The 8,110-nt window shown below is 47.6% G+C and overlaps 1 long non-coding RNA gene across 1 annotated transcript in view; it reads right to left on the bottom strand.

The window, feature by feature from the left end:
* The window catches only part of LOC105546228, a 44,541-nt gene that overhangs the window by 28,364 nt on the left and 8,067 nt on the right, over nucleotides 1-8,110 (bottom strand). The window contains exon 2 of the long non-coding RNA XR_001007058.1: nucleotides 3,901-4,009. This is a non-coding gene — a long non-coding RNA (uncharacterized LOC105546228). The remainder of the gene's footprint in view (nucleotides 1-3,900; nucleotides 4,010-8,110) is intronic.

The raw sequence follows: 8,110 nt of genomic DNA, 5'->3' as shown, positions 1-8,110 counted from the left end.
AACAACAACAACAATAAACAAAGACTCCAACAGATACTTGCATACCCATGTTCATAACAGCATTATTTACAATAGTCCAAAGGTGGAGATAACCCAAGTGTCCATCAATGGATGAATGGATATACAAAATGTGGTCTATCCATGCAGTGGAATACAACTCAGCCCCGAAAAGGAATGATGTTCTGATACAGGCTACAACATAGATGGATCTTGAGGACAATAAGTTAAGTGAAATAAGACAGGAACAAAAGGACAAATACTGTATGATCCCACTTATATGAGATACCTAGCGCAGTCAAATTTACAGAGGAAAAAAGTAGAATGGTGGTCACCAGGGATGGGCAGGGCAAATGGGGAGTTGGCACTGAATGGGTACAGAGTTTCTGTGTGGGAACATGAGAAGGTTCTGGAGATAGATGGTGGTGATGGTTGCACAATATTGTGAATGCACCTAATACTGCTGAATTGAATTGTACATTTAAAAATGGTTAAAATGATAAATTGTATGTTATATATTAATGTTCAAGGTTGTCCAAGCAAGAAAAACAACAACAACAACAAAAACCACCCATATGTGCTCATGCATCTCTGGCACAGATGCAGTTCCTAGGTTCAGCTCTCTCCTCAGGCGGCCATGGCATTCTCTCTTCAATGACAACATTCTGTTTCCACCAACTCTGCTTCTGAACCGAATCTGACACAGCTGTCACTGGCCTACTCCCTGGAATTACCACAGGATCTGAATTAGCCTCTGGTAGGCCCTCTGAGGAATCTTGCATCCATGCTTCCATTACAGTCAGCACAGCAATACGGTGACCTATCCTGTTTTTTTTTTTTTTTGAGATGAGGTCTTGCTCTGTTGCCCAGGCTGAAGTGCAGTGGCACAATCTTGGCTCACTTCAACCTCCACCTCCTGGGTTTAAGTGATTCTTCTGCCTCAGCCTCCTGAGTAGCTGGGATTATAGGTATGTGCCACCACACCTGGCTAATTTTTGTATTTTTTAGTAGAGATGGGGTTTCACCATGTTGGCTAGGCTAGTCTCGAATTTCTGACCTCAGGTGATTCGCCTGCCTCGACCTTCCAAAGTGCTGGGATTACAGGCGTGAGCCACCGTGTCTGGGCTGCCTATCCCTTTGATTGAATACCACCTGAGTAACTGATACGGTTTGGATCGTGTCCCTGCCCAAATCTTAAGTCGAATGAATTGTAATCCCCAGTGTTGAAGGTAGGGCGTGGTGGGAAGTGATTGGAGACGGGGGTGGTTCCTCATGAAGGGTTGAAAACCATCCCCCTTGGTACTGTTGTCATAATAGTGAGTGAGTTCTCAAGAGATCTGGTTGTTTAAAAGTGTGTAGCACTTTGGGAGGCCGAGGCGGGCGGATCACGAGGACAGGAGATCAAGACCATCCTGGCTAACACGGTGAAACCCCGTCTCTACCAAAAATACAAAAAATTGGCCGGGCGTGGTGGCGGGTGCCTGTAGGCCCAGCTACTGGGGAGGCTGAGGCAGGAGAATGGCATGAACCCGGGAGGCGGAGGTTGCAGTGAGCTGAGATCGTGCCACTGCACTCCAGCCTGGGCGACAGAGCGAGACTCTGTCTCAGAAAAAAAAAAGAAAGAAAGAAAGAAAAAAGAGTGTGTAGCGCCCCCCGCTTCTCTCTCTCTCTCCTGCTATGTAAGACGTGCCTGCTCACCCTTCATCTTCTGCCATGATTGTAAGTTTCCTGAGGCCTCCCCACCCTCCGCCCCAAGAAGCCAAGCAGATGCCGGCATCGTGCCTGCGGGACCACCTGTGGAACCACGGGCCAGTCACACTTCTCCATAAATCACCCAGTCTCAGGTATGTCTTCACGGCAATGTGAGAATGAACTCATCCAGTAACTCATTTGTCTTTAACTTTCCTCCGTCTTTCAGTGACAGCGTGTGTGCCTAAGTGACTCTTGACGAAGTGTTCATTCGTGAGGACACCCGGGCCCCACAGGGGCTCCTGTGGTGGTGTTTGCGGCAGGTGAAGATGCTATTGCAGAATTTATCTTCCTTGCCAGAAGAGAACGCCCGGGCAAAACAGAATTGCCTTATAGCCCAAACTGGGACCCACGGTCTTTTCAGGCCTCTGGCCGTGGGGCTTGGACAGTTGGATTCTAACTTCTCTCTCCCTAGTGCCTCCCACGTTTACTCTCCATGTTCTGTTGCTTTTCTTGGTGTGTTTGCCTCCCTGATCCCATCTTTGCTGTCTGCTCCACACTGTACCCGATTTCTGCCCCTCCTTGCCTCTCCTGATTACTCAGAGCTTCAACTACCTCCTCGCCTCTGACAATTCCATCTATTGCTGACAGGTTGGTGCACCTCAAACACCTGTCACCTCATGGCTCTGGCTTCTGCACCTGTGTGCATGGCACCCTCCTCCCATAGCTCTCTTCCCAGCACAACCTGCAGCTCTTCCAGCTGCCCAGCTGCTCCACGCGAGCCGTGATTAGCTCACACTGGCCTTTCCTCCTCCACTATCAGCTCAGAGCCAGCCACAGCTCACAACTCCGAGAAGTCTTCCCTGAGCCACACGGAGGAGACTGTCGCCTTCACATGTCTCTCCCAGGACCCTGCAAGTATAGATTAGGTGCCCAGCAACGGCTTTCACCGCAGTCCTCATCCTTTTCCTGTCTGCACTGCTGGAGCACGGGATGCCTGCAACATTCATTTGAAACCTCTTTCTACACTATTGGGACCCGCTCTGTCTTAGAATTGTTTCTGGGTGCTAACCTTGCTCCCTCCTCTAGCCTGGAGACCAAGGACTGACATCTAATTTGCAGTTGGTATCGGTATGTATGAGATGTAGACGCTCTAGTAACATAGGTCCAGTGATACCGACTTACATCACGCTGGACTCCTTCCTTGCTTCATATACCCTCATGTCACTTTCTGTGCATATTTTCTGCCTCCTTAGAGAGGTTGTACCCCCAGAGCTCCAGGGGAAAAAATAACTGTCCACACAGAGGCTCGTGTGTCTGTGGCCTTGGGGAACACAAATCAGGGGTCTCAGTTGGGCATCTGGGATTCAAAAAACACAGAATCCATGGCAACGGGCGACTCCTGAGGGCGGGGTCAGGGAGGCTGTGCCGATAGAAGGCTTCAGGAGTCGCCCATTGCCATGAATTCTGTGTTTTTTGAATCCCAGATGCCCAAGTGAGACGCCTGATTTGTGTTCCCCAAGACCACAGACACAGGGAGCCTCCTGGCATCAGGCTCCTGACACCAGAGTTGGGGTTCCTTTCAACTCTATTACAGTGAATGAGCGCCATGCTCACGCACTCATTCAGAGCCACATGCTTTGCCTGGCCTCCTGCTCACCTCTGAGTGGCATCTGGAGAAGACGTGGCCTCATCTTGCTTCAATCCTCCGAGCGTGAAGAGACCTGCACTCATCAGTGAAATGAATACAACGGGAGGTGTCTGGAGCATTTCTTCACTTTCCCCAAAGGAATATTTGACAAACCCAGGCAAGGTTCAGAGCTCCACCCTCAACAATAATCCTGTCAAAATATCCGATGTCGTTGAACCTCAGAGGCACTGTATCACAGCAGAAAAGCGATTGATCTCATGGCTAAACTCTCTTTCTTGCTTATTGGCACGACAACAGAGCTAAATAGAGCCGAGATGAATTACGAGTCTATTTTTGGCGACTCCTTGTGGAATTCATGCACACTGTGTGTTTTGCATCCTTTGAATCCTTGGGCACACTTAGAACTCTGAAGCAAACACTCATTTGTAAATGTTACAGCTGCCAAGGTTGGCTGGATGCTGTGCTGGGTGACGTGTTAACTCTCACAAGGCTGCTCTGGAAGCAGGAAGAATGTTTTGAGCTGAGCTTCGGGCGGAGGGTGGGGCTGACGCACGCATGCTTACCTTGACCCTGTCCATACAGGCTTCCATCTTTAGCTGTTCCACAGCTTTCCTGGCTTGGGAGATGCTAGTGGTGCTGTTATTAGACATGCCCTCTTTTATTCTACTGCCCCTAGAAGTAACCAAATAGAAGGGTTAGAAGAGCTGCTTTTCCAAGGGTAGGGGACCCCACCTCCCACCACCTACAGCTTCTCTGTCCAAGCCGGGGGGCATCTGGGAGCACGGGCAGCATTCGGTAGAAAACCTCCTGGGACAAGAGAAAGGAATGCCTCATTCGAGTAAGAGGAGCAAGACATGATGCTTTTGTTTGGAAAAACTTTCTCAGTCCCGGGGAGAGTAAGAACAGAAGGTTCCAGAACAACTTCTCCATCACCCCCACCATTGCCACCACCATCACCATCATGACCATAAGTAATGCTTGACATTTGTGTAGTGCTTTGTGAATCATCAATCACTTTCACACACATTTGGTCATTCATTCCTCTAGCGGCCCATAGAGTTGGTAGGACAATATTAATTTCTGTTTTGCAAAGGAACAAAGTGCAAAAATCAGAGAAATTAAACCAATAGCCAAAGGTCCTACAGCCAACATTTGTGGATCCAGAACCCAGACTTAAAGCTTCAAAGCCTAGCTGAGTGTCTCAAATGGCCTCTTCTAACAATCTATGACTCAAAACACACATTTCTAATGAATAAAATTGCTTTATTAATTTTAATTTGTTGTCCTTCCAAAAAGTTTACAGACTTTGTGTTGGGAGTTTGTTTGCAACAATAAACACACACACACACGCACACACACACACACACTCTCTCTCTCTCTCTCTCTGTCACCCCTATCCCAAGCATGTATTTGTTTTCTAGAGGGAGGCGGAAGAAATTCTCCCTAACCCAACACACATGGATGCCCGTGACTAAGACCACCGTAGTGCTACCTGTTTCACAGAAAGCATGTGCTACACACATCACAGTTGCCCCGTCTAATAAGAATCTGCTTCAAAGGAAGCCTAACAACTAAAGCCTGAGAGCTGGGGGACAGGTCACTGTGAGCAGAAACACAAGTGACACTGGTTCCCAAAGGTACAGATGAGGTGGGAGGAGGCCCTGGCCATCATCTTTTGTTTCTGTTTATATTTTATTTAGGTTTTAGGTTTTTTTTCCCGCCTCACAATTGTTGGACTTTATTGTATTAATTTACTTCAGTATGTAAACCATCAATCATACTTTCAAAGTTAAAATGATGCTAATTGATATTCTCACAGGCATCACTTTCACTGCCCATTCCAATCCTTTTCTCCCCTCCCACCTACCCCTTATGGGCAACCAATCATATTGGACTCCGGTCTATTCTTTCCTATGCTTCTTTTTTCCTTCCTTCCTTCCTTCCCTTCCTTCCTTCCTTCCTTCCTTCCTTCCTTCCTTCCTTCCTTCCTTCCCTCCCTCCCTCCCTCCCTCCTTCCCTCCCTCCCTTCCTTCCTCCCCATCACATTGGTCTACTTTCCTATGCTTCTTTTTTCTTTTTTCTTCTTCCTTCCCTCCCTCCCTCCCTCTCCGTCTCTCTTTCTTCTCTCTCTCTCTCTTTCTTTCTGTCTTTCTCTCTCTCTCTTTCTTTCTTTCTTTCTTTTTTTCTTTTTTTCTTTCTTTCTTTCTGATGGGGTCTCACTCTGTCACCCAAGCTGTAATGCAGTGGCGCAATCACAGCTCACTGCAGCCTCAAACTCCTGGGCTCAAGTGATCCTCCTGCCTCAGCCTCCTGAGTAGCTGAGACTACAGGTGTGTGCCGCCATGCCTGGCTAATTAAAAACAATTTTTTTTTTTTTTTGTAGACTGGGCCTCACTATGTTTCCCAGGCTGGTCCTGTGTTTATTTTCATAGAAAGTAAGCAGTTACATGTGTATTTTATTCTTTCTCCTTTCTTACACAAAAAGATAACGTGTGTGTGTGCTTTTAAACTTTGTTTTTATATTTAACAATACATTTTAGAAAGCACCACATATTAGTTCATTGATATGCAAAAAAGATCATACTCATTCTTTCTTATAACTACATAGTACAGTACAGTACTCCATCGTGTGGATATACTGTATATTTTTCAATCCATATATTTATGGGCATTTACATATTCTCATATTGTTGTGGGTGTGTCTTCAAGGTACATTTCTGGAATTACTGGGTCAAAGGTAAATGCATATTTACTTTTGTGATATATTGCCAAATTCTTTTTTTTTTTTTTGAAACAGAGTCTCGCTCTGGAGTGCACTGGCCCAGTCTCGGCTCACTGTAAGCTCCACCTCCCTGGTTCATGCCATTCTTCTGCCTCAGCCTCCCGAGTTGCTGGGACTGCAGGCGCCCGCCACCATGCCCAGCTAATTTTTTGTAGTTTTAGTAGAGGTGGGGTTTCAGCATGTTAGCCAGGATGGTCTCGATCTCCTGACCTCATGATTCGTCCGCCTCGGCCTCCCAAAGTGCTGGGATTACAGGTGTGCTCCACCACGCCCGGCCGATATATTGCTAAATTCTGTAAGGTAACATTTTGATAATTTTTGCTTCAAGATTCTTAAGTAATTTTTGAATTAAGTACTATTCTTAAGTAATAAATTAAGTCATTTAATGCTACCTTCACCTGGTTTACATATCAATGTTATACTTGCTTCATACAAAACATTTAGAACTTTTAAGAAATTTTCTATTTGGCGAGGAGGTGAGTGTGCAGGACCCACTCTCTCTGTGGGTTTTATCACATATGAACTAATTCGCTGGCCCAGATAAGGCATAATGGCAACTACATTTGTCCAAAGGCAATTTTTGAAAGGTAAAATATTCTTGTTAGAAGACAGATCAGCCACCCAAATCAGAGTTTAATAGATGTGTGTCCTTATCTTGGTTTGGAACTTTAACTCAACAACAAGGGAAGGAGAATCACGAGAAGCTGGGAGCTCTGAAATCCAAGGAACATCCCCCTCACCCCCTACACTGCAGAACCATGCATGCGTTCCTGCACATGTGTTGGCATGTCCTTGGGTGTGTCTGTGTGTGCCTGCGTGCCTGCCAGTGCAGGCCTTGTGCCAGTCTGTGTGTGCGTGGCCATCTCTCCATGGGTACGTGTGCTGATGTGTCTGTGTTGTTATGTGTCTACACAAAATGAGGGAGGAGACACAGTCCAGTTCCCCACCCTTCCCAGCTGATGCAGTAAAGCAAAGACCCTGATATATTTGGATGTTTGCTCCAAATCTCATGAGGAAATGTGATTTCCAGTGTTGGAGGTGGGTCCTGGTGGGAGGTACTGGATCATGGGGCCAGATCCCTCAGGCTCAGCGCCACCCTTTGGTGATGAGTGAAAGTCACTCTGAGTTCGTACAAGATCTGGTTGTTTAAAAGTGTGTGTCGCCTTCCTGCTGTCTCTCTTGCTCCCACTCTTGCTACGTGATAGTCTGGCTCCCCCGTCACCTTCTGCATGAGTGGAAGCTTCCTGAGGCCTCACTGGTAACAGATGCTGGTGCCATGCTTCCTGTACAGCCTGCAGGACCATGAGCCAGTTAAACCTCTTTCCTTTATAAATTACCCAGTGTCAAGTATTCCTTTATAGCAACACAAGACAGCCTACTACAGACCCTACAGTGACTGCCTTCAAATCTTGATCCTGCTCTCCCCATTCTAGACTCCATCCCTCTCGCCCCTTGTCTTTGACTTGGGCATTTAGGAGTTGGGGAGGTTGAGGGGAAGAGGAGGTAGAGTCTGGGATCAGCAGGGGTGAAGCCAAGAGGACACGGAGCAGGGCAAAGGGAGGAGGGGAGGGCTCTGCACTGTGTGTGAGGGAGTGTGTTGGTGAGTAGGAGTGTGTGAGTGTGGGGTGGGGGTGAGTGTGTGTGAGAGTGTGTGGGGGTGAGTGTGAGTGTGGGACAGAAAGTATGTGTGAGGGTGTGGGTGAGTGTGGGTAAGTGTGACTGTGAGGGTGTGGGGTGGGGTGCGTGTGATGACAGAGTGTGTGTTAGCGTGTGTGAGGGTGTGAGTTGGGGTGAGTGTGTGTGTGAGGGTGAGGGGTGGGGGTGTGTGTGTGAGAGACAGTGTGTGTGTGAGCATGTATGAGGGAGGGGGTGGGGGTGAGTGTGTGTGTGAGGGTGGGTGAGTGTGTGTGAGGGTATAGGGTGGGGGTGAGTGTGAGTCTGTGTGAGAAAGTGTGTGGGTGAGGGGGTGGGGGTGTGTGAATGTGAGGGGT

Source organism: Mandrillus leucophaeus, unplaced genomic scaffold (genome assembly GCF_000951045.1).
Source record: "Mandrillus leucophaeus isolate KB7577 unplaced genomic scaffold, Mleu.le_1.0 Scaffold350, whole genome shotgun sequence".
Lineage (NCBI taxonomy): Eukaryota > Metazoa > Chordata > Mammalia > Primates > Cercopithecidae > Mandrillus > Mandrillus leucophaeus.
Note: the sequence above shows the minus strand (reverse complement) of the source record. Positions and strands in the feature narration are given on the sequence as shown.